At 39.8% G+C, this 26,709-nt stretch overlaps 1 protein-coding gene across 1 annotated transcript in view; it reads right to left on the bottom strand.

The window, feature by feature from the left end:
• IL1RAPL1 (interleukin 1 receptor accessory protein like 1) overlaps positions 1–26,709 on the bottom strand; it is a 1,125,084-nt gene that overhangs the window by 1,048,299 nt on the left and 50,076 nt on the right. The gene's annotated exons all lie outside the window — the stretch shown is intronic.

Raw genomic sequence — 26,709 nt, 5'->3', positions numbered from 1 at the left:
ACTAGACAACAGGGGATAGATCACTTGGTTAATCCTTTGATCTGTTAATTCTCTCTGAAGCATCTGGCACTGGCCACTGTCAGAAGACAGGATGCTGGGCTAAATGGACCATTTGGTCTGACCCAGTGTGGCCATTCTTATGTTCTAATGACCTGTCTCCTTCAGCACATCACTTCCCAAAAGTCAAAAACACATGGAAGGGAGAAGATTGAGGTCCTTGGCTGGCCATCTGGAAGTACTCCTGGTGATATCAAGTACCTATCTCAGATAGGCAACTTTAATGGCCTCTTCCTATTATCCAGGAATTCCAGTGGTCTGCTAGTGCACTGGAAAAAAGAGTACAGTCATGTTTGTCCATCAGTCCATCTGTGTTTTCAGTGTCAATAATTGATCTGAAAGCCAATGGCTGAGCAAAGATTTGGTAATATATAACACAGAGACTATCTCTTGGACTATGATCCAGATCAGTCAGTTGACTACTTTCTGAAACAGAATACCTAGTTAGTAAGAGTACATGCTTATGTAGGTGTTTTAAAGTTTGTCACACACAAGGGTGTGTCCTTGTTTTGTAACTGGTTCCAATCAAAACTGTGGCTAAGTTGCTTTGAAACTGAACAGGTTACTCTTGTTAATTAAGACTGTGAAACACTGTACATGTGTCTACTATAGTTAACCGTTTCTTATTGCCTTTCAAGTTCTAGGTGTATATAAACATAAAATAAGACCAAGTGAGCAAACTTCCCTTGATTTGTACTCAGACTACAGAGTTTGTCATAAATCTAGGAGTTTGTTAGATATTCAGGAGTGATAATCAGATCCTGGGGCTTATATAATTTGTGGGAAGTAGGTTAAAAGGGTTGACTTCTATAGATGCATTGGGAAGGAGACTTTGGTGAATTGGAATGTAAGTAATTGACCAAATTGTCTTATTCTTTAGCTTTGTTTTGTTTTTCCTCTCTTGTGTTAGCAACATTGAAATTGCTAACCAATTGAAACAAGGGAAGCCCTATTCTGAGGGACTCTAATAAAAAAATCTAAACACAGTCACCGTCCCAGAAGAGAGGTTAAGTATAACTGTTATTTTCTCTTTTGGTTGTGTTATTTGATTCTGAAAAGCTGAATGGTTATTGTTGTGACACTGCATCCCATATTCTTCATAGTGATATTATATTATTATGGCATAATTTTGATGCATTTTGTACAAGATGGGTCATGTAAGGTGTCATTGGAAAAGGTATGATTTGATTACTATGATTATCCTATTTGTATGCATGTATAATTTTTGTATCTGAAGTTATGAATATTGATTATGTATCTGTATTTCACATGCATTCACACCTGGTTGACACCTAGGTGGGAAGATGCTTCCAGACTAAATAGCTGGTTATGAAGGGTCCATTCAGGGTAATGACCGTTAGGGAAAACAATAGACATTAAGAGAAGCTTATCCCTCACCTGGTGAGCCTTCCGGTGCACCTTTCAGCCAGCCTGTAAGTAATGGCTGCTATGACTCTGCAAGGTCATGTGACCAGCCCACATGACTCTGGACTCCATTTTGGGGGCTTGTATTTTTCCACAAACTGGCCTGGGAACTGTTTTGGGGAACAAAGGGTTCCTGCCATATGCTAAATGTATATAAGGCAGGGAGTGACATCATCTGTTATTCTTCACTCCCCCACAACTCAACACCCAAGAGAAGCTCCTAAGGAAAAGGGACTTGGAACGGGGGTGGAGATTCCAAGCTGCAAAGCAAATGCAGCTTGTCCCTTGTGTCCTTGCTTCTATCCCTTCTTATATCCTATACTAGTAATAGTTGTTGCGAAAGATAATAAAACACTTTAAAATTAAATTTAACTCTTGATTTTTTGACTTTTTATTGACTTAAGTATTCAAAATTAAAAACAAAAAAAAAACAAAACAAAAAACCCTAAGAAAGATGATATGGGTAATCAGTTAAGCAATATTTTCTTAACTAAGATGTGTTTTATACCGTTTCCTTAAAATTGGTCCATGTAGACCATGCTGGTGCACTTTAGCTTAGGGCTGTTTGAAATAGGACTATGTTTAAGTGCACTATGAAACCTTTAATGTACACCAGCAGGGTTATCATGGATCAACTAATGTGCAACATACTAGTGAGTTTTAGAAATTACACCCTCATAAAACACATTACCCCAGCATGCAGACAAGCCCTTACTCTACACTGACTTCTGTATAATTACTCAAATTGATATTAGTTTCTGAGACCAGAATTTGACCCATTTATCTCTATATGATTGACAGTCACAAAGGGGAACACCCAGTTTTATTTATAAATAGAACTCAAGCTAGTTAATCAGCCATACTGATCTTGACAAATGAAATCTAAGCAATGTCACATATTAGAGCAGTCGTTCCTATGCTCTGTGTGGTCCTGCTCCTATTTTTGAACCTCACCTTTTAAAAATTACAATAAGGTTTGTAAAACAATAATCTTTTCAGGAAGAAGTAAGGAAGAAAAAACAGGATGAACAATAATTTTATGAGAATCCTGGGACAGAGATAGACAAGGTTGACAAGATATTGAGACCATGGTGTACTGATAAAGGTTTATATTATTTTCTTTAGAACTTTAAACCCATAATGCAGAACAAGAAAAGGAACTAACAATGGAGTAAAAAATAGATGATTCCCTGGAAGAAAACAATACATCATCATTATTATAGCCATCCAAAAATCAGATATTTTTATTTCAAGAAGAGTCATAGTTTGCAAGAGAAGTCAACCACATACAGATTACTAAAGAAATAAAAGGAAGGAGGGTAAAAAATGGCACTGGGAAGCTAACTGAGATTTGTAGTTATTTTTTACAATATACTAGTTTGCATTTGTGGCTTAAAACAATCTTCAAAGGATTAGGGTTCCAGGTTTCTTTCATTAAAAGTAGTTGATCATTTTTCACTCTCATGCTACAGTAAATTGTTTTGTTGTTGTTTTGAAAAGATTTGGAGTTTCATAATTTTATTTTCCTCTCATACAATAATGGCTCATTGGACTGCAAAAGGGTGAAATGCTGCCAGTATCATCAGAAGCTGGGATGTGGGAATGGGAGGGGCAGAGAGGAATGAGAAGAATAGTCCTGCTCTCCTCATCTATTAGCGGTAGATATGCCCAATGGCCTGTGATGGGATATTAGATGGGCTGGGATCTGAGTTACTACAGAGAATTCTTTCCTGTGTGTCTGGCTGTTGAGTCTTGCCCACATGCTCAGGGTTTAGCTGATTGCCATATTTGGGGTCGGGAAGGAATTTTCCTCCCAGGCAGATTGGCAGAGGCCCTGGGGGTTTTTCGCCTTCCTCTGCTGCATGGGACATGGGTCACTTTCTGGAGGATTCTCTGCACTTTGAAGTCTTTAAACCATGATTTGAGGACTTCAATAGCTCAGACATAGGTTAGGTGATATTTTGTGGCCTGTGTTGTGCAGGAGGTCAGACTACATGATCATAATGGTCCCTTCCGACCTTAAAGTTTATGAGTCTATGAGGACAGGCCAGACATCTGTATTAGCACCATCCTAGAGGATAGTTAAAAGTGTGGAGCCTCACCACCTGTTAGAGACCCTGGTGAGAATGAAGTGCTTGAAAATGGACAACATACACTCCCACCACCAGATGCACTACCAAGGTAGGGTTTGTTTTCTTCCCAAAATGCCTCCTTGGCTTAGGTGAACACTCACAGAGATGAAGGCCTGAATTCTGTTCCTATGTCTTCCATTGACTAGACTTAATAATTGTATGCAATTCACAACCCTTACTGAGTGGAGTTTAACACTACCCTCCAAAGAAATAAACAAATATTATTCACATTTTACAAAGGCTCAGGGAACGTAAGTGGCCACACAAGACATCTGTGGTACAGTTGGACACAGAATCCAAATACCTGAGGTGACAGATTAGTTTTAGTCTCCAGGCCACATTGTCTCTTTCATATCTATAGACTTGATTCTTCTTTTACTTACACTGGTGTAAAGTAGGAAATTCACCAGAGTTACAGGAGTTTTAAATTTGTGTAAGTGAGAAGAGGATCAGATCTTATTTGTTTATGCCATCTGGAAAATGAGTGTACTGTGGTATTTAAGAAATAGTAAGTGATCATGAATTTAAAGACTAACGATGCAATTACATTAGGGGCAGACTATAAATTCCAAATTACTTGAATATTTCTTTAATTTTCAGCACTTAACACTACAACCTTAACATTGCTTAAATGTAGGCTATGTTTGTGTGAAGGGAATCGGGGGTAGAGTGGGGGTTATTTTTGGCTTTTAGATATGGAGTGGTAGTAGCTGTTCCAGAGATATGTTCAAAATTAAGTGGCCTCGAGTAAGAGATTTAGGGTGGGATTTTCAAAAGCAACCTATGTGACTTAAGAACATAGATCCCTATTGCATTTCAGTGGGGTATGTGCTCTTAAGTCACATAGGAATGAAATATTTCAAAAGTACCTAAGTGATTTGTGCCACCAATTTCTTCCTAAAACAGGCCTAATGATATTTACTTACCTCACTGGGTGTTATGAGGATTAATTAATGTTAGTAAAACAATTTGAAGATGAAAAGTGCTAATAAGTATCATTATTTAGTATTTGTTGTAAACTATTAGTAAATGTGACAGATTGTAGATGCACTGCATGCATCCAGTGAAGTGGGTTTTAGCCCACGAAACCTTATGCTCAAATACATTTGTTAGTCTCTAAGGTGCCACAAGTACTCCTTGTTTTTTTTTTTTATTAGTAAATGTGTTAGCTTCACTTCTTTCTTCTTCAATGAAGATGGCACTGCCTTATTTTAGATGGTTATTATATCTACTCAGGGCCAGATTCGGCCCCACCTGTAATTTTGTAAAGCCTCAGAGGAAGGTAATTCAATCCAATAGTAAAACCATTGTGGGAGTCACAGACATCTGAAGGCAGAATTTGGCTCTGAATCTGATTAAACAACAGTGTTACAGTGAAAACAGACATTATCAAAGTGCTTGAAATTACCTTTTCAAGGCTGGTGAAACAGTTACAAACAAAGGGGAAAAAAGATTTCCATGTATAGTAGTAGCAGAGATGGGCCCAAACCAAAATCCCAGGTTCAAACTCTGGATCCTGATCCAAAAATTCATGTCTCTGTAATGGCCACAAAAATCATAACTTAAATCTCAACATATCAGTAGCTGTATACAGTGCTGTTGTAGCTGTATTGGTACCAGGATATTATAGAGACAAGGTAGTAAAGAGGTAATCTCTCTTATTGGACCAACTTCTGTTGGTGAAACAAACAAGCTTTGGAGCTTACACAGAGCTCTTCTTCAAGCTCCAACTAAAGTTGTTCCAATAAGAAAATATTACCTCACCCACTCTATCCCAGTAGCTGGACATTCAAGTTCCATATTCCAGTTCATTCAAATTTCAAGGTATTGTAGGAATCAGTTTGATTTGGGAAGATTGCTCCAAACTTTTTTCTGGGTTTCAGATCCAGGGTTTGGATCAGAATTTCTCTTAACACGTTTTTTTTTTAAACGCACTGTAAGTAAGTGCAGACTCATTGGATCTGCAGTGGTTACTTTATATGACTTAGGTAAAACAATTATTCAGAAAGTTCATTTTAAGGTGCACTCCATCTACAATGTTTTGAACTTGGCATAACCCCAGAGGGTTTTCATCCTAACTTAGATAATGTTTTTTTCATACCCAAAAAACCTAACAAACAAAATTCACCTATATTTAAGACTTGTGATGCCACCTGAAAGGTATAAAACAAATTGAACTCCCCACCTTTTGTTGCTTCACTCCACTTATTAAAGTGATTAACTTTGGGCTTGTGAAAAATCTTATGTGTGAAATCATAGCCTCATTCACAGCAAGGACAAAATTCCCATTGACTTCAGTAGGACTGGAATTTCATCCTATATTTAAAACAAAGATTGTCTTTTGAATCACGTTATGGGGGGAAAGCAATTCAAAGTAACTCTTCATTTTAACAAACTCCCTTTCTCCCCTCCCTCTCTAGTTGTACTATCTTTTAAAAGCAAAAACCCTTGTCTGAAATTGTGTTCAACGGTACAAACTTGTCAAACCTGGCATGGAGAGGTCACCTGTGCGGTTATAGGATGGTGCATTTTTCATAAGCATACATTTGATGGTCTTTGGCTTCTAGGCCAATAAGTGTATCAGCTAGTGCCAACTGTTTTGTTCTCAAATTTATTTTTGTTGTTACGCCTCTTTCTTTCTAAATATATACCATCAAGGACAATGACGACGTGTTCTGAGATTTAGACACTGGTTAACTGAGTATAGAATAAAGGCTAACCCACTTCACTTAAGCAATAAAAAAAGGAGCGTCAGATGAGGAACTGCTATTTCAAAATGGAAGAACCTCCATTTCATCCTGTATCCACCACAGTGTCTTTCAGCTGACCTCTAAATTGGGTATTTATATAGTATATATATATTTTGCTGTAACTCTCATCCTTCCGCACTCTGTCCCCTCACTGTGTTTGCTACCCCTACTAGCATGTTATTTCTGAAATTAGGCCCTGAACCTGCAAACACATACACATGGAAAAAAGTTTACTCATGAGCAGTCCCTGTGGACCAAATGTGACTAGTCCCACTGAACTCAAAGAGCCAAATACTAGCAAGTGACAAAACTCCCTTTGATTTTAATGGGACAAATTCAGTGGGACTTCTTACGTGTGTAAAATTATTCAGATGCCAAGTATTTGAAGGATCAAGGTATTAGGTAGTAAGGCCCAGATTATCCACGTATTTAGGCATAGTTCTGCTCAGTGTTGCAATGCCTAACTGACTTAGGAGCCTATATTACTTTTGAAAATGAGACAGACTCCTAAGTTTTACATTGCAACATTGAGCAGAGCAACACAGCAATACCTTTTAAAATCTGGGCCTAAGGTCTTTGGTGGGATTTCTCTTCTCACTTATTTTGTACAGCACCTATGATACATTTGAATATTGGAAAAATAATTAATATCTAAGAGGGACATATTGGAAATTGATAATGTATCTGGAGAACTAAACAAAGAAGGAAAATGCTTCAATATGTCAAAGAAACATTTCCCTTCGACAATTCTAAATGTGTTACCTTAAAATTGTCCCCTTACTTTTTAGGGTGAAACCAGGAAGGAATTTTTTTATGCCTGGGCAAAAAATAAGTATTCTGTAAATTAAAAGGAGATAATCCTTGCAGTTATTTGCATACTGCAGCTGGATGTAAGCAGCAATTAAGCCTTGTTCTGATAATATCTAGCACACTATTATTCAGATAGCAACAATCCCACAAGGAAATTTCACTGTCCTCTTTCACATCCCACCTCAAGTGCAAGGGCTGTGGGCCTTTGTAAAGAGGGAGAACAGATTCTTTTTCTACACTTCCCAAAGATTGTAAACTCATTGAGTCAAGGACCCCTATTTAAAATTGTCTATGAAGTGCCATTCTTATTTATAGAATTATAGATAACTATAATAATTTATTATTAATCATAGCAAAGTACTGTTTGCCATTGGCCTGATCCTGGGAGAATAGAATAACCCAAAGTTTGTTTTCACTCTAATTAAATTAGAACTATTGTCAACTCACGTTTTTGAAGAAAAAAGAATAATCAGATGCTTGCTGACCTTTATGTCATTGCAAATCTCAGTTTTCTAACACCACATTTACCATTTAAATTAATATAGAAAAATGGCAATAGAGGCTAAACTAATTCATAATTAATTCACAATGATCAGGCACTTAATATACTGTAAAATGTTTCCCAGGAAAGCACGACACTGGTGGAACATAGTAAAAACAGTTGTACATGAGTATTTTGAACTATTATGTGAATTAATTCTGAGGTTCATTTATCATTTTTGCAGTTGTAGTGTTAAACTGTGAATAGTACGCTGTAAGTGAAAATGAAGTAATTAAATACTAACAGTTGCAAACTTTTGTTGAGAAAACAAGTTAATAATTGCCCTGTTAATGTGTTAAATAAATTAGGTATTTTTAATTGATTAATATATTCCAGCCATGAGGCATTGACCATGTTTTACAAGTTATGGCGAATGCATAGCCAATGAGACAGTCATTAACTATTGAACATTTACAACACCTGTAAATGGACAAGCCTGCCCTGCAGCACACTCCCTACTGGTTTCCCTTTGTGGGGCTCCTTAAACAATTCCACACAGGATTTATTTTGTCCAATTACACCCCTTCTCCCAGGATCTAATATATTAGCATAAAATAAAATAATGCTCAATCCTGGGCCTTTTCTTCTCCACTCTGAGTCTGGTCTCTGCAAATCTTCCTTGCATTGACAAGCCAATCTCAGCCCATCTTGATTAGAGAATCTTTTCTACTCCCATGGAGCCTGTTTCCTCTGGCCTTCAGCCTCTGGCTTTGAGGCCCAAACCCTTTCCCGGCCAAGGGTTGTGGAGGAGACCTGTGTAACTCTGGCTCACAGCAGTTCTTCTAGCCACTTATGTTATAGCCAGACCCCACAGAGAAGGAGATAGACATGGAAGATTTGGTTTAAACCAGGGATTGGCAACCTTTGGCCTGCGGCCCACCAGGGTAAGCCCCCTGGCGGGCCAAGCCGGTTTTTTTATCTGCCGTGTCCCCAGGTTCGGCCGATCGCAGTTCGCCACTCTAGGCCAATGGGGGCTCCGGGAAGTGGCAGCCAGCACATCCCTTGGCCCACGCCGCTTCCCACAGCCCCCATTGGCCTGGAGTAGTGAACTGCAGCCAGTGGGAGCTGCAGACATGGCTGGTAAATTTCATACAAATTTGTTAGCCTCTAAGGTGCCACAGGTACTCCTGTTCTTTCTGCTACTTGTAGTCTCCTACTTGGGAAAAAATGCTGAGTCTCATGTTGTTGATCAATCTGCATAGCGTGGGATTTGGCTACATGTGAGGCAACATCAAGACTTAACAGGTCCCAGCATGTACACTAATATCATTTCAAAAAATAGTTGCAGGTGATTCCTGTGTAGTAGGATGTGGTGTATTCCTGTAGACAAGCAAGAAATTGTCCAATTTCTGCTGTTGATTCAAAATAGACTAGTTATCTCTTAAAGCACGCTTAAGTGTCTATACAAAGAGTTCCATTAATCCATTTCCAGCAGGATGGTATGGAGCCAAATATATGTACTGAATTCCATTTTGAGCTAGGAACCTCTGAAATTCTTCTGGACAGAATTGAATTCTCTTGTCACTCAACTGTACTGCTACAATTGATTGGGTATCTTTGTACCTTGTTTAGCCAATGTTCTTGGTAGCTATAGAAGTCATTCTGAACATTTCTGGCCATTTTGAATGGGTATTGACTATGAGCAAAAACTTACAATCTTCTAAAGGTCTTGCAAAATCCACATGAATATATGTCCAAGGAGTCTGGGGCCATAACCAAGTGTGTAGACCAGCTGATCCAAGATCATGCTGAATATGCTGACATGTAGTACAACATTTTGTCTTCTTCTCAATATCTTTGTTGATCCCCAGCCATCAACCATAACTTCACTGTGAGCTGTTGCTTTCATCCATACAATGCCAAAAAGATCTTTATGAAGAGCTTCCAAAACCTAAGACTGAAGTGATTTTGGAATGATCACTAGCATTCCTCAAAAGATAAAACCTTGAGTCACAGCTTGTTCACATTGGCCTGACACTAGCTATGTTAACTGGGTATTCTTATGATCCAACACTGTAGTTTGTAGCACAATTCCCTTCACAAGAGAAAGCACAACATCCTTAGTGGTTTCTTTGTTGATATCTGTACTAGTGATGACCTATCCATCAAATTGAGATTAAACACTTTGTACAAAATGTTGTTGTGTTGACTGGAGTTTGGGCATAGCAGACCTGACAGCCAATCAGGATTGCCCTTCATGGAATAATAGTATGGCAATGAGCTGAAAGAAACAATGCCCATTTTTAAATATGAGCTGCAGCTAATGATGGAATTCCATGTTTTGGTCCACAAACTGAAATTAATGGGTGATGATCCATCAGCATGGCAAAATGTCTGCCACAGACAGGTACGGACATTCCAAATTCCAAAAGAGCATGCTGAGAGTGTCTCACTCTATTTGTGCATATCTCTGGAGTGGTGAGTGTTTGTGAAGTGAAAGCAATTGGTGTCTGCATGCCATCAGAAAAAAACACGGGACAGAACTGCACCCACTCCATTTGGTGAAGCATCACAAGGCAATTGCAATGCTGGGAGGCATCACAATGCGTAAGAACTTTGGTTGATGCAAACAGCTTTTCTGCCTTCTTAAATACACATTCACACTCTTTAGTCCATTGCCATTTTGTCTTTGCTTGTAACAGTTCATGTAAATATGCTAATACTGTCTCCTGATTAGGCAGACATTTACTGGAGCACGTCCCAATAATGAATGTAACTGTAACATGGTCTCTGGTGATGGTGCTTGAAGAACCACCTTCTCTTTCTATGGGAATTCCTTGAATCCATGACATGAGTTTCATGTCCAGGATATTCAACTGTACGTTTGAAAAACTCACATTTGTCTCAACATACTGAATCTGTGGTCATCCAAATGTTGCAAGATAGTGTCCACATTTCCAAGATGATCCTCTGGAACCTTTCCTGTAACAAGGATGTCATCTAAATAGCACTGAATTCCATTCAATCCCTTCGGTATCTCATCCATGGCTCTCTTGAACAGGACAGTTGCTGATGTGATACTGAAAGGCAACCTGTTGTAGCAAAATAAGAATTTTTACATGTTGATTATGAGATATTTGTGAAATGCTGGGTTAATCTCCACTTGAAGATATGCATTGAGCAAATCCAATTTACTGAAACACTGTCGTCCACTAACAGTAGCAAACAAATCCTCAAAAGGAGGTAATGGATAGTGGTCTGCACATAAAATTGGATTCAGTGTTGCTTTGAAATTTCCACAAATTTGAATGCAGTCATCCTTCTTGATCATTGGTATGATGGAGGTAGCCCATTCACTACTTGAAACTGATGACAAGACCCCAATGTTCATAAAACAGTTCAAATCAGCTTGCACCGGAGGCTTCAGAGCGTAAAGCATAATGTTGGGCTTGCAATATTTTGGCTGGCTGTCAGACTTAACAGTGAGCTTCACTGACACATTACTTATCTGTCTCAGTTCTTTTTCGAAAAAAAAAAAAACTTTGGAGGGTCTGTCCCATATTTCTTGAATGTTTTGAGGTATTTTTGTGATCACCTTGATCTCAATCCAATTCACCTTGAACTTCTCAAGCCAAGTTCTGCCAAATAATGGTGGACACATTTCTTCAATCACATACGAGGGTAAAACAACTGATTGTCCATCTACTGGAACTTTCCCCTGGAGTATCCAGAGGAACTTGTGACAAAGTCTGATAATAGGTAGATGCAGAAATCAATGCAACAGTAGCTCCAGTATCAAGCTCCATTTTTGTAGAACTCCCTTGATCAAAGGCATGACCCAGATGCAATCTCCGACTCCAGCTTCTGATAACTCTTACACTGGTAGGTCTTGGTCAGTGTCACTAGAGCTCTTGTCTTTTTCCACATTATGAATTCCTGACCTCTGTCCTATCTTAGGTTCAATCTTCATAGGTGTCTTCTTGGGTGGATGGTTGCTCTGTGACCCTGGTCACAAAACTATGTGACAAGTCAAGCCAGATATGTCCTTTCTTCTGGTACTTCCAGCAAATGACCTGGCATGCCCAGCAATCCTTCTCAGCATGAGGTTTTTAAAAAAAAATAAAAAACCAAGCAAATAACAACAGTGGCCACACAGAGTATCACAGGAACATAAAGAACTTCCATCTCACTGATTCAGGAGGTGAACTTTTCACATACTAAATTCCAGAGAATCCTTCTCCTCAGTTTCCATGGCAACAGCTACCTCAATAGCCTTTCTGAAGGTAAGCAGGCTGATATGATCAGTAACTTTTTCCAGATCCAGTCATTGTGTAATCCAGAAAAAATTGGTCACACAGGGCATCACTTAAAGTTTGTCTGAACTGACAATGCTCTGACAACTTCCTTAGTGTAGTAGCAAACTATGCTACTGACTTTCCACTTCCCTGATGGAATTGAAATTGTTCTGCTATCCTTGATGGGGTAGGAGAAGAATGTTCCTTCATTACTGAAATAATTGCAGAGCATATGGCATTCTGGGCACAGTTGGAGACAATAGGTCAGGCAGCAGCCCATATGCCTTTAGACCCATCACTATCAGCAAGGTTGAATATTCTTGTCTGTCAGCAGTGGAACTGCAGGCTATAAATTGCTCAAAACGTTGTAACTATACTGCCCATGATTTGTGGTTGTTGTCCAATTTGCCAGCATTGCCCACAAAAGGTGTCATTTCTTCTTTAATGTTGAACTTTGGGCCATCCCAGAATCTCCTCTGTCAGAGGGGAAACTTTTTTTTGCTGTGTTTTATCTCCCCCTGCTGACTGTGTGCATATACTGAAGAATCACTCCTTTGGACTTCCTCCGCTGGCTATAGACCCTCAGGGCAGGCTAAGGGGTGTTTCTGTTTCTGCTTGATGGCATTTGATCAACCAAGATGCTGCTTGCTTCCCCCTCATGGGTTGGTCTCCCCAGAAGCTTGATAGCAATGGCAAAAACCACCTCCCTTGTTCTGCTTTTAATTGCCTGTTTCCCTTTTCCTGCTGGCTGGCTCACACTTTCCCAGTAGCAAAAAGCAGTAGTCTGGTCACCTTGTACCTCTAGGTGAACTCGCTCACCCTTTATTATTAATTATTACTGGCTTACTCGGTCTTCTTATTCAGGCAGAGGAAGCACTGGGCCCTCGTTGGACAGAAAATCCTTGTTGCCAGTATGTTATATTTGGACCCCGCAGAGAAGGGGACAGACACAGAGGAGTTGATTTAAACACACAGTTGGCTTTATTGTCTTGAAAGCAGAAGTGAGGCTTTGCACTGAGGGTGGAAGGGTCAAAGAGAGCCCCCAGAACATTTAAAGGGACAGGACATCACAATTTCCCTGGTTGCTTCCTTCAGTACCCTTTCAGAAGTTCCTTGGGTAACACTTTCTCTTACCTCTCTAAGTCTGCAGCCATCTGCCCGATTCCCTGTTTTATAAAAGCCCAGGTAATCCCTTTAAGCCCAATTTGGGCAGCAGGTCCAGGTGCACTGGCCCCTGCTCCCTCTTAAATGGGCCAGTCACCTTGTGACAAACACCTCTAAAAAATACATATGTTAAGGTTAATTTTTTAAAAACCTGGGTGCTTAAAGTTAGATACCTAAATCCATGTTTAGATACCTAAATAAATCTATGTCAACATTTACAGCAGCATTTAGAGTACAATCACTGCACAGCCAGCATGGGTATAAATAGCAGCGTAGACCAGTGGTGGGCAATCTGCAGCCTGTCAAGATAGTCCACTGGCAGGCCGTGAGACAGTTTGTTTACATTGACCGTCTGCAGGCACAGCCTCCCGCAGCTCCCAATGGTTTGCTGTTCCTGGCCAATGGGAGCTGCAGGAAGTAGCACAGCTGCGGGCGGCTGTGCCTGCGGACAGTCAATGTAAACAAACTGTCTTGCAGCCCACCAGCGGATTGCCCTGATGGGCCGCATGCAGCCAACGGTGCCCACCACTGGTGTAGATGGTGACACACAACTTAGCCCTGGTCTACACTGGGGGGGGGGTGGAAATTGATCTAAGTTACTCAACTTCAGCTACATGAATAACGTAGCTGAAGTTGACATACTTAGATTGACTTACCGTGATGTTTCCACCACGGTAAGTTGACTGCTGCCTCTCCAGTGATGAGCTGCCAAAAACTGAAGAACTGGTTCCTTCAGCCGCTCCAGGTCTTCGGCGGCACGTCCTTCAGTCTCTCTGGTCTTCAGCAGCACATCCTTCAGTCGCTCCAGGTCTTCGGGGGCACTGAAGAACCCGCCGCCGAAGTGCCGCCGAAGAGCCGGAGCGAGTGAAGGACCTGCCGCCGAAATGCCGCCAAAGACCCGGCGTGCCACCGGGTGAGTAAAAATTGCCTAAAGTTAACCATGTGTTTAAGTGTTTTCCTGTTACAGCATTCGAAAGCTTTCTAGTTGCCTCACAGCACACTGTCTGGTTCCTTGTATTATTTAACAACCAGTTCTAAACCGGCTTCAAAATTTATCAACCGGTTCTCACGAACCGGTGTGAATCGGCTCCAGCTCACCACTGTGCCGCTCCCCCATCAACTCTGCCTGTGCCTCTCACAACGCTGAAGTACAGGAGTCGATGGGAGAGCCCTCGGGGGTCGATTTATCGCGTCTAGACTAGACGTGATAAATCAGTCCCTGCTCGATCAATTGCTGCCCGCCGATCTGGTGGGTAGTGAAGACATACCCTTAGGCAAGTAAAGTGCCCTGCACACCTGAATTCTATAAGAATATACCCTATATGGCTCCTTACATGCCCACGCAGTGCTTCCCATGTCTACACTGCTATTTTTAGCAGAGTAGTGTCCTGCTGACTCCCTGCTGCTAGAGTCCTTCACTGTGGCATGTAGATTCACACTGCGATAACAAATATGGACACAGCCTGCCTTTCACTGTGGCCACACGAAGACTTCCTGAGCTCCTATCTACAGATAATATTAATGTGCAATTAAATATGCAATTAAAGGCCACAGAGGTTTACAGCTCTCATCTCAGGGACCCAGCCTGAGTGTATAAGTGAGTTTGTTATTTAAATACAGGCCTGCACCACACAAGAGCACAAGGGAATCAAGCATGTAATTTTGTGTCTTCTGGACCTTGAGGGCTGGAGGAAACTCTTCTACTCGCATGATTTCAATAGTGTGTTCAAATAATATTTTAGATAAGAAAAATGTATTAAAATTTTAAAAACAAAAAATGAGTCAATTTTGAACCTTGTGAAATAGAAATGACTGACATTTCTTTTTCTTTTTTTTTAATAATTTTCAATGAGCTCTGAGTAGGAGATTTAGCTTTATAATTTCCTTGTTTTCTGTGGTTAGAAAAATGACAATATGAAATAGAAAAAAAAAATCTCTCCATTAATCAGTTGTACTTCTTTTTCTGCCACTAACAAAGCAAATTATCCATAAAATAAAAGGGTAAGCAAAAAGATAATTTATAATATGTGTTTTAAATATATAAATACAAACATGCAGGACTAAATTCAGCTTTGCTACATTCCATTAAATTCAGTGCAGTTACTCCACATTTACTGGAGTGTAACTAAAAGCAGAAATTATCCCATTTTTGACACAGCAGTACTTTTACTATTAGACATTTGTACTTTATCCCTACCCTTTGGCCAAGTGGTACGGACCATAAAGTCCATTATCAAAAAATAAATTATTTTAAACATTTATGAAACAAAAAGTATAAAGAAGGGGGAAATAGAACATTTAACACTCAGTAAATCTTCATTTTAATAAGCTCCCCTTTCCTGTGACTATTTGCACAGAATCTTTTAACTTGGTGGGGCGGGGAGTTGGTGTGAAAGTCTGTTATGCATCATCAGGTTTTTTGGTTTTTTTTTGTTTTGTTTTTTGAGAGAGAGAAAAAATTTAGGTTGGGACCAGAAGAAAAGGAGATACATGCAGAAACAGAGGCAGATTGTAAAACCACAGATGTCTGCTGTGGTAGTCTTTATTGTTTAGAGAGCAAAATTGAAAATATGAAATTGAGGCTTTGCACGGAGCGGGGGCGGGAGGGGGCAGTGCTCAAACATTTAAAGGACAGGACATAACAGTTAGGCTCCGGAAGTCTGCGATTGAATAACAGTACTCCACACAGTTTCTCTTTTCTTATGGTACCCTTGAAATATTTATACTAGCATGCCTTGTGGTGGCATTTGACAGTTTCTTCCCTAAATTCACCACTACTTGTGTGACAAATGTCTGCCTAAACTTCTTCACTGTTTGGCCCTTATTTAGAATATATTGTGCATTGCTTGCATTTCACACTAACTTCTATACTTTGAAGCAATCATCTTCCCAACCCTCTTTAGAACTGTGTTGCCCAATATGGTCCTCTTTTAATGTCTCCCTCTCCCACCCCCAAAATAATATAGATTTACTGTAGTTACACTAACCCATTTTGAATAACTACAATTCTGGAAGCTCTGTATCATTGTAGTTGTCCCATGCTGTACCAGCCCCTTTGCTGTACTATTCATTTGATAAGAAGCCAACTAGAACAGAAAGGTGCTTCATTTCTGACTTCACTCATCCCCCTTATAGTACTAGAAAAAATTCCTCTGATTTATATTTATTAACTATTATAGTAATTTGTTTGCTTTTCATATTGGTGTGAAGTACTCAGTTTTTTAATCATTCTTCCAGTCCTAGTTCTACTTAATACTTTGCAATGAATGGCCAGCATGGGTATATTCCCTTTTCTTTTAATATTTGACCTCAGTATTTTCTACTGTTTTCCTCTACCCTGGAGATGGATCTGAACCAGAACTCTGAAACTGAACACAAAATCTGGGGAAAAGTTCAGATATGGATCTCTGTTCTGCACCTCATTGCAGAAATCAATTGCTGCCCATGTTTCTTGTCCAATTAGTGTAAATTGTAGAGCTTTTGTTCCTAACTGGTGCACCTTCCTGAATGTTTGTTATGATATATAGCAGTGGTTCCCAAACTTGTTCCGCCGCTTGTGCAGGGAAAGCCCGTGGCGGGTCGGGCCGGTTTGTTTACCTGCTGCGTCCGCAGGTTCGGCCGATCGCTGCTCCCAGTGGCTGCGGTTCGCTGCTCCAGGCCAATGGGAGCTGCAGGAAGCAGGGAGGGCCGAGGGACGTACTGGCCGCCACTTCCAGCAGCTCCCATTGGCCTGGAGCAGCGAATCTTGGCCACTGGGAGCCGCGATTGGCCAAACCTTCGGATGCGGCAGGTAAACAAACCGGCCCGGCCCGCCAGGGGCTTTCCCTGCACAAGCGGCAGAACAAATTTGGGAACCACTGATATATAGGACTAAAGCGAGTAAAAACAGATCTTAGTACTAATTTTTGTGGCACTCCACAATTTACCTTATATTTCCCCTCCCCTTCACAATCCTAAATGCTTTTACAAACACTAGTGCAATGTTTATTTATTACCTAAGCCTTGTCTTTGGCTAGTCATGTGCAGTAGCTTACCCTTGATATCATATTTACTGACCTGTCATATTAGTCTATTAAGTAGTACTGTATCAAAGCTTTTTCAACACCCAGCTAAATCCTGTCCACAACTTCACACCAGTCAACTTGGTTTATTGCCTTTTTTTTTGAGAGAGAGAGAGAGAGAGAGAGAGAGAGATGTATTAGACAATCTCTTTTTTGCGAATGTGTACTGAATATCCTTAATTATATCCTAACTTTTTGGTTCCCATACTATTTTTGTATCTTTAGTTTCTCTACTATGTTCCCTCTAATACAGTCAGGGTGACAGAACTATAGTTCCTGTTTAAATATTCCTTAGATCCCTGGGAACTGCCTCTATTTCCAAAAGAATTTTAAATACAAACTCCTGAAGTTCCTACTGCTGATACATTCTTAGAATTCTGGGATACATCCCATATGTCTTTGTCAATCATAAGACATTTTCTTGATCACCTGTTTTCTGTCTTGATCTGATTACCATAATTATTTCATCATACTCTCTGAGTCATGTATTGGTGTTTTTAGCAAGTCACTCAACATTCAACTTTCTGAATACCAAGACAAATACTTCAGTTTTTTTTAAGAGAATGAAATAATTTGTTATATTTACATAAGAATCCCAAAGCACTTTACAACACTTTTAAACAAATAAAGGTCCTGCAAGTCAGTGAGCTAGCTCACTGACCCACTCGCCAAAGAACATCCTCCACCAACAAGATTCCCATCTCTTTTTCTTAAGGATTTCAGTTTTATTTCTAAAAAATAAAGCTACCCAATTAAGTTCATCATATTGATCATGTCCTTTCACCCCGACTGAAGGCTCTTTTGCTGGGAATGAAGGCGAGCCTCTCTGCTACCTTCTGCTTCCTAGCCCACTCCTTGTGAGATTACATCAGGCCATCTGCCTGGGAGTTCTTTAAGATAGATTCTTTCTATGGCTGGTCAAAGATTATACACTAAAACATGTTTTTCAATTAAAAATTGTTCACAAAAAGTGTCTGCTTTCCACAGAAAATGTAGTAATTTTAATCAAGTTTTCAGCCAAATAAAGCTGTTTTTTTATTATTTTATTTTTGTAAAAAAATCCCCACCAGGAGAGGGAAAAAATGAACAAATCAGATCAGTTCTAGTCCTTTCCCCTGCCCCAGGGTCAGCTGCAGAAGCTTACTAAACTCCTGCAGCTCTTCTCTCAGTGGAGCTTCTTGCTGACTTTTAGGAAGACCAGATGATCTTCAAACTATCACTTGATCCCTAGTCTCACAGCATTATCTGGGATTGGGAGGCAGCTGTTTAGTGATGGCTGGGGAGGAGCAGGCAGGACCCCAACTGCCCGTAAGGGCTTCATTGGAGCCACCCTGTGATGTGCCTCAATTTAGTAAAGTACTTAACTGTGTGCCTAACTTTAAGCATGTGAGTTAGTTCCATTGAATGTAAGATTACTCGTATGCCTAAATTTAAGCATGTGTTTACGCACCTTGTTGAATCAGCTCTATACAAGAATCATTTCATCCACAAATAAAATTAGAGGTTAGCCCAAATTAGAGCTCCTGATAGTTAGAGAATGTTTGAAAGCTGAACAGACATCACAATCCAAGTGTTGCAGGTGGCCTCTAACTTTATGATAGGTAGAACTCTTCAGAATTCAAATTCCAGATCTCAATTTTGTGGCTTGATCCTTTTTATGATTGATATGCTGGAATTTATATAAAGTGTGGGTCACAGAACATAGTAACATCACACAATAGCTTAGGCAAGACAGAAAGTGAAAAAATGTTGTATCCAACTGAAACTTTGAAAAATTTAGCCAGGCAGAATGGTATTAACCAAATCTAAATATGGCTAGTTAAACCCTCTTCTGAAGAATGTCATGAGATCTTTTATACCATTTTCTCAGATTATTTGGTGCACAATATAAAGGACATGTTCTGTTTCATATTACTTGTATCTAGAATATAACAATTTCTCATAATGACAGAAAGATACTAAAACTGGAAACCTTTTAATTGGTAAGGCAGAGCACTTACTTTTGCTATCTTATTATTTTAAACAATACATTGAAGAACTATCACTTTACTTTGAACCATGCTACAATTTGAAATAGTGCTTGCCCTTCCAACTTCTGCATGGTTCTGTCATGGCATATAAACAAAGATGTTTGATAAAAACATAAAATACTTTTTCTGGAAGATTGTGACATAACACAACTTTATTTCTTTAAAAATATCATCAAGAACTAGCGTGGACCAAATAGATTTTGGACACTCTAATAATGGTCGCAGTTCAGGGTCACTGTACCTGTATTCCCCATCTATGGTCCACTCTCAACCATTGGCTCCAAGGCTGAGACCACTTCTCTTGGGCAGAGACATGCATCTCTATCCCTCCTGATCAGGGTTTTTTTCCAGGCTGCATGTCCCCTGCCTACACTATGAACTCCCCAGCAGGTCAAATTGCCTAAGCAGGCCTGCCTTACCTTCTCCTCAGAGGCTATGCCCTTTGTAAGCAAGCACATTTATTCTTAAGGTGAAAACATTACAGAGAAAACACGACAAACAATACTAGAATATACACTCATGCTAAATTAACCAGAGATCATCCCAGTTCCAATATGGGCTGTGGTAGGTGATCAGTCCTTCAGACCCCGCTAAGGGTTTTTTCTGTGGTTACAAGTTTACAACCTCCTTGGCTCAAGTCTAGCACCCCCATGAATAGGTAAAGTCCTTCCAGGTTTTCCCAGGAAGGCCTGGGGCTCCTTGGACAGAAGGTCCTGTCTGTTGGCTGGATAAGAAAGCAGGCCTTGAGTCAATTTAAACTCAGGCTGTTTATCCAAAGGTTTATTTATTTGGGGGTGGGGGACGTGTTTGTGCGTCTTAGAATTATAGACTTTAAGGTCAGAAGGGACCATTATGATCGTCTAGTCTGACCTCCTGCACAACGCAGGCCACAGAATCTCACCCACCCACTCCTGTAAAAATCCCTAATCTATGTCTGAGCTATTGAAGTCCTCAAATCATGGTTTAAAGACTTCAAGGTGCAGAGAATCCTCTAGCAAGTGGCTGTGCCCCACACTGCAGAGGAAGGCGAAACCCCCCCAAGGCCTCTGCCAATCTGCCCTGGAGGAAAATTCCTTCCCAACCCCAAATATGGTGATCAGCTAAACCCTGAGCATGTGGGCAAGACTCACCAGCCAGATACCCAGGAAAGAATTCTCTGTAGTAACTCAGATCCCACCCCATCTAACATCCCATCACAGGCCATTGGGCATATCTACTGCTGATAGTTGAAGATCAATTAATTGCCAAAATTAGGCTATCCCATCACATCATCCCTTCCATAAACTTATCAAGCTTAGTCTTGAAGCCAGATAGGTCTTTTGCCCCCACTGCTTCTGTTGGAAGGCTGTTCCAGAACTTTCACTCCTCTGATGGTTAGAAACCTTCATCTAATTTCAAGTCTAAACTTCCTGATGGCCAGTTTATATCCATTTGTTTTTGTGTCCACATTGGTACTGAGCTTAAATAATTCTTCTCCCTCAGTGGTATTTATCCCTCTGATATATTTATAGAGAGCAATCATATCTCCTCTCAGCCTCCTTTTTGTTAGGCTAAACAAGCCAAGCTCTTTGAGTCTCCTTTCATAAGACAGCTTTTCTATTCCTCGGATCATCCTAGTAGACCTTCTCTGTACCTGTTCCAGTTTGAATTCATCCTTCTTAGACATGGAAGACCAGAACTGCACACAGTATTCCAGGTGAGGTCTCACCAGTGCCTTGTATAACGGTACTAAAACCTCCTTATCCTTACTGGAAATAGCTCGCCTGATGCATCCCAAGATGGCATTAGCTTGTTTCACGGCGATATCACATTGGCAGCTCATAGTCATCCTGTGATCAGCCAATACTTCGAGGTCCTTCTCTTTCTCTGTTACTTCCAAGTGATGCGTCCCCAGTTTATATCAAAAATTCTTGTTATTAATCCCTAAATGTATATAACCTTGCAGTTTTCACTATTAAATTTCATCCTATTACTATTACTCCAGTTTACAAGGTCATCCAGATCATCCTGTATGATATCCTGGTCCCCTTCTATATTGGCAATACCTCCCAGCTTCGTGTCATCCACAAACTTTATTAGCACATTCCCACTTTTTGTGCCAAGGTCAGTAATAAAAAGATTAAATAAGATTGGTCCCAGAACCGATCACTGAGGAACTCCACTAGTAACCTCCTTCCAGCCTGACAGTTCACCTTTCAGTGTGACCTGTTGTAGTCTCTCCTTTAACCAGTTCCTTATCCACCTTTCAATTTTCATATTGATCCCCAACTATTGATAGTTTCTGCAACTCTGACTTGAAGTAATTGCATGCCTCCACTGCCTTTAGATCCACAAGTTCTTCAGTCCAATCCACTTCCCTAAATAATTTACTTAATTTTTTTAAGTTAGCCCTTTTGAAATCAAAAACCCTAGTCACAGATCTATTTTTGTTTATCCTTCTATTTAGTTTGAACTGAATTAGCTCATGTTCGCTCGAACCAAGGTTGTCCCCTACAACCATTTCTTCTATGAGGTCCTCACTACTCACCAAAACCAAATCTAAAATGGCATCCCCTCTTGTTAGTTCAGCAACTACTTGATGAAGGAATCCATCAGCTACCACATCCAGGAAAATCTGAGCCCTATTATTATTACTAGCACTTGTCCTCCAGTCTATATCTGGGAAGTTAAAGTCTCCCATGATCACACAATTCCCATTAGTATTTACTTCATTAAAAACATTAAGGAGGTCTCTATCCATATCCAAATCGGATCCCAGGGGTCTATAGCACACCCCAAGCACTATCCCAGGGGAGGCTCTATAGCTTTCTTCCCCAGTGTGATTTTTGCCCAGAGAGACTCTGTCTTATCCATTCCATCGCTTCTTATTTCTTTACAGTCTACCTCATCATTGATATACAGTGCTACTCCACCACCTTTGTCTTTATTTCTGTCTTTTCTAAACAGCACATACCCTTCAATACCTGTACTCCAGTCATGACTACTATTCCACCATGTTTCTGTTATCCCTATAATATCTGGTTTCACTTCCTGCACCAGGAGCTCTAGTGGGCCTCTGAAGAATCCACTTAGAACTATTAAAGGGAACCTCCCCAGGAGGTGGCCCCTCTCTGGAGCAGTTATAAGTTGACTGAATTTGCCTAATCACCTGCCACTGCTCTTAGTCCCTGAAGGGGCTATGGTTATCCTCCCCCCTGGAATCACATACAGTCCCTGGCCCACAATGATGCATAAACTTGATTCAGTCAGTTTCAATTTAATTCGATAAGGTTACTCCAGGATATTGCAGGAGGATGCCATATCTGTCACAATAACAATTACAACAGCAATAATAATGGGAAAGAAATGGAGAAAAGGCACACGAATTTTAAGCTAGCCAGCCACTGATTTCTTCACACACAATCACGAAAGCTATGGCTCATTCTTTACACAGGAGAGTTATTTCCTGGTTTACTGAGACCATAGCTGGGTCATTTATAGGCCTGCAAGTTGTCAATCACCTCTTATAACTAGTGAATTAAAATTACTAGAACTGAGCAAATACTGGAATTATATATATTCCATGCACATATACACAGCCATTTGAATAAAAATGGTGACTTCACTCTCATGGTTTCCATGAGTACCCTTGTTATTTATTTGCTGTCAACACTCAGTTGCTGTCAACGGAAGTGATTTTTAGTTACAATAATGTTTGTGTACTTTCACAAAGCAAAAGTATCTCCTGCATTCTAGCAAGAATGTGCGTTCACATGAAGGTTTTCACCAAAGGACTTTTTGCTTTCTGTCCTCATAAATCCTCCTCTTCTTAGTAAAACTCTCTGACATGCATTAACCCAGTAAAAAACAAAACAAACCCATACAACTCACAAGACCAGTAAAACCAGAAACAACAAATAGCGATAGTCTAAAACAGTAGTTCTCAAACTTTTGTACTGGTGACCCCTTTCACATAGCAAGCCTCCGAGTGTGACCCCCCCCCTTATAAATTAAAAACACTTTTTAATATATTTAACCCCATTATAAATGCTGGATGCAAAGCAGGGTTTGGGGTGGAGGCTGACAGCTCACACCACCCTATATAATAACCTCGTGACCCCTTGAGGGGTCCTGACCCCCAGTTTGATAACCACTGGTCTAAAACATAGTTAAAGTGATTAAGCCACACCTATTTTCTCTCCTCTGTAGTCTGAAATACTTTAAAAAAATATTCAAAACTATTTAGCAAAGCAACATCCATATCTCCCCTCCCGTCCCCATATGGCAAACACTAAAAAAGGACAAATTAATGGGCAATTCACTATGAAACATTTGCCCACCTCCAAAAAGGACCTTTTATAAAGGTGACTTCAGTTTGTCAAGATTACAGGCTGCATCACACATATCGGATATATTTGCTTTTAAATGAGACTCATCATCAGTCAAATTACCTTAAAATACTCCCCTTATGGGGATGTCAGAAAGAATCATTGATTTAATGTCAGCACATCTGGCTTGCCATAATAGCACCAACTGCACTGGGCTTACTTTTTCTGCACATCTTTTACAGCCTGGAAATGATGCAACACATTTAACAAAATTCCAAGGGACCTATGGAAAGCACCTGGAACCCTGCAAGCTACTCAAGATGCTAATAACGTAGGCAAACGCATCATAGTAAACTCTTCTTCCTTCCCTACTTTTCTAACTGTAGAGTATCAATACAATACAATTCACAACAACACTAAATACTCATCCTACACCAGGTCTGCTGGGGCTTACCCCTAAGCTTGTGGTTTTTTCTTTTTGTTTTTGTTTTTTGTCTCTGAAGCCTAATACAATTCCATGGTTTGCTTAGAGTTTCATTATTCACTGAGAGCATGTGAAGAAGGGTTCATATATCTGGACTTACAGAAAATAAAGATGACTATAAGATTATAACATTTTTGTGTCAGCGCTTTGATATGTCATGTTTACCTGCCAGGAAAAAATTACTTGACCCATCTCTACCTCATGTCAGTCAACCAGACACTGCAAAGAATGGAAGTGTATCATTTTCAAAGGACTAGGCTCAGTGACATCACTAAGATTTTCCTGCTCCTTAAGGGATTGGTCAAAAGGCCCCTGAAGTCAATGGAAAACTTTCCCTGATTTCGTAAGATACTTGATCTGGGAGCTTAAATACTTTTTATATTAAGGAAATAAAAGAACACCATAATTTAGTGGGCTTCCAGGCAAAGTATTGTACAGTTACCAATATTTTTAGCAAAATCAACATGTTATGAAAAGAAAAATTAAGTTTGCATAACGTGATGTCTTATGTGGCAAAGAACAGCACTATTCCATCCACAAGGGCACATTGGACATGAATTGGAAATCAGAGTGTATCTGAGCATGCAGGAAGTGTTATATCTAAGAATTTCCCTTCACAGTTGCTTTTTGTATTAACGAAACCTTTATTTAAAATACTGGGCCAAAGCTTCAGCTAGTGTAAATTCAGTGTTTCTATAGTAACATCAATGGACCTGCACTGATTTGTACCACCCGAGGATCTGACCGTACGGAGTTGTGCAAGGGGTTTCAAAATATTCAGGATGTTTCACTCACAATGAAAAAGAGCTATTTGAAAAAATTCTGGTATTCCTTAGGCATAAAATTATATATATATCCACTGAGTATGCCAGTCAGGTAGCTTTTCACCTCTGGAGGCACAAAATTAAAATTTTAATTTAGATCACAGGTTTCATTCTAATTTCCATTTGCTCACTTTGGAAGACTAACATGTAAATTGGCATAATTTAACTCATTTGGTAGTACCTGCTCATGAGAGGCCCAACACTGAAAAAGCCGGGGTGTTTGCAAGTCAGACCTGATGTGTAGTGGCAGAGATTTATGAAGAGTCTTGCACACATCTACTTTGGGGCAGTCCTATTAGTCCCTTGTTTCTATTTGTACACAATTCACTCTTTTTGCTCCCTATGCTAGCTCTAATAATTACTCTGAAGTGAGCTGTAGCTCACGAAAGCTTATGCTCAAATAAATTTGTTAGTCTCTAAGATGCCACAAGTACTCTTTTTCTTTTTGTGAATACAGACTAACACAGCTGCTACTCTGAAACCTACTTTAACAGTGACATCTATTTGCTTGATAGCCCTTTCTTGTCCTAATTCATAGTTTTCCTGTGTTCCCTTGTAAATATGAATACTTTACCTCTGTCCCAGAGTAGTATATAAAATATTTCTATACAAAGTCTTCTGAAGCCTATCAAAATGTCACTGTGAAGATCACAAAAACAGATATGCACAAGCCATCTTTTTCTTCTATGGTTATACAGTGCCTCGCATAAATGCGGTCCTTGTCCATGACTACAGGTGCTGCAGTAATACAAATAATAAATAATGATAGAGTCATGACTAACTTTTGACTTAAATCATATGCAATGCATCACCTCTGCAGGAAACAAGCTACCCCGTGCCAAGATTTTTTAGGTCACTTCAGTGCAAATTGGATAATTAGGAGTCTACCTGATTTGCTTGTAACTAACAGTGTGCAATTATGCCTGTAGTTTAAAGCTCAGTTTGAGAATTTGCCCCAGTATGAGAAGTCAAGGGCTATATAATCATCCAGTACCTCTCTTAATGCTGCCTCATAACTGTATATGTGGTTTCACTCTTTGTGGGTAATTGGTGAAGTATCCAGTACTCCACTATTTAGAATCTACTCTCAGCCTCCCTCCCCCTCCCCAGCCCCTCTCTCTCTCTCTTCCCTTTCTGATGCATCTTTAAAGAAGTCCTCAGGATATAAACACCTCTTGGAGGAGGAGAATAGTAAGAACAAGACATGAGTGAATAGGGAAAAGAGAGATCAACTAACGCATCAAATGGAACGTGAAAGAGCCACACAAGCACAGAGCAGCATGAAACTGCATCAGTACACGGCTGCTCTCTGTCAAAATGAAGCAAGCCTCAGTGGAGCAATGACATGATGAAGCAACAAAACAGGAGTGTTTGTACTGTAATTATTTCATGTTTCCTTTTCAACAGCATTCAGTGACTGTATATGTTAGTGCTCCAGTTTTTCAAAGCAGAGCACCATACATATCGATGACATAAGTGATCAATCTCTTTGTAATCTTTCTAACAAGTTCATTCAATTTTCTTTTCTGATAGATTAAGACCCAGCAGGTCACATTCCCTCATCAAAGATTTCTACACTCCCCCCCACCCCATCTGCTCCTGTCACACTCCAAAGGATTAGTAATTGGTAGCTATACAATAAAGCACATGCCCCCACTCTAAAATTGAGAATTGCCTACCTTTCTCAAACGTACCAAAACACTATATCAAGGAAAGTATGTTCAGGCCAGAAGTAGTCCATCAATAAAATAAAATAATAATAGTAACGAATAATCCAAAAACATTCTACATAGAGTCCATAATGTTTTAAATTTCAGCATAGTTTCTCCCAACCAAATATTTTGACAACTTCAATTTTTTGTGTGTAATGAGCTTAAGAGAGTTTTGTT

This window comes from Natator depressus, chromosome 1, assembly GCF_965152275.1.
Source record: "Natator depressus isolate rNatDep1 chromosome 1, rNatDep2.hap1, whole genome shotgun sequence".
In the NCBI taxonomy this organism is placed as follows: domain Eukaryota; kingdom Metazoa; phylum Chordata; order Testudines; family Cheloniidae; genus Natator; species Natator depressus.
Note: the sequence above shows the minus strand (reverse complement) of the source record. Positions and strands in the feature narration are given on the sequence as shown.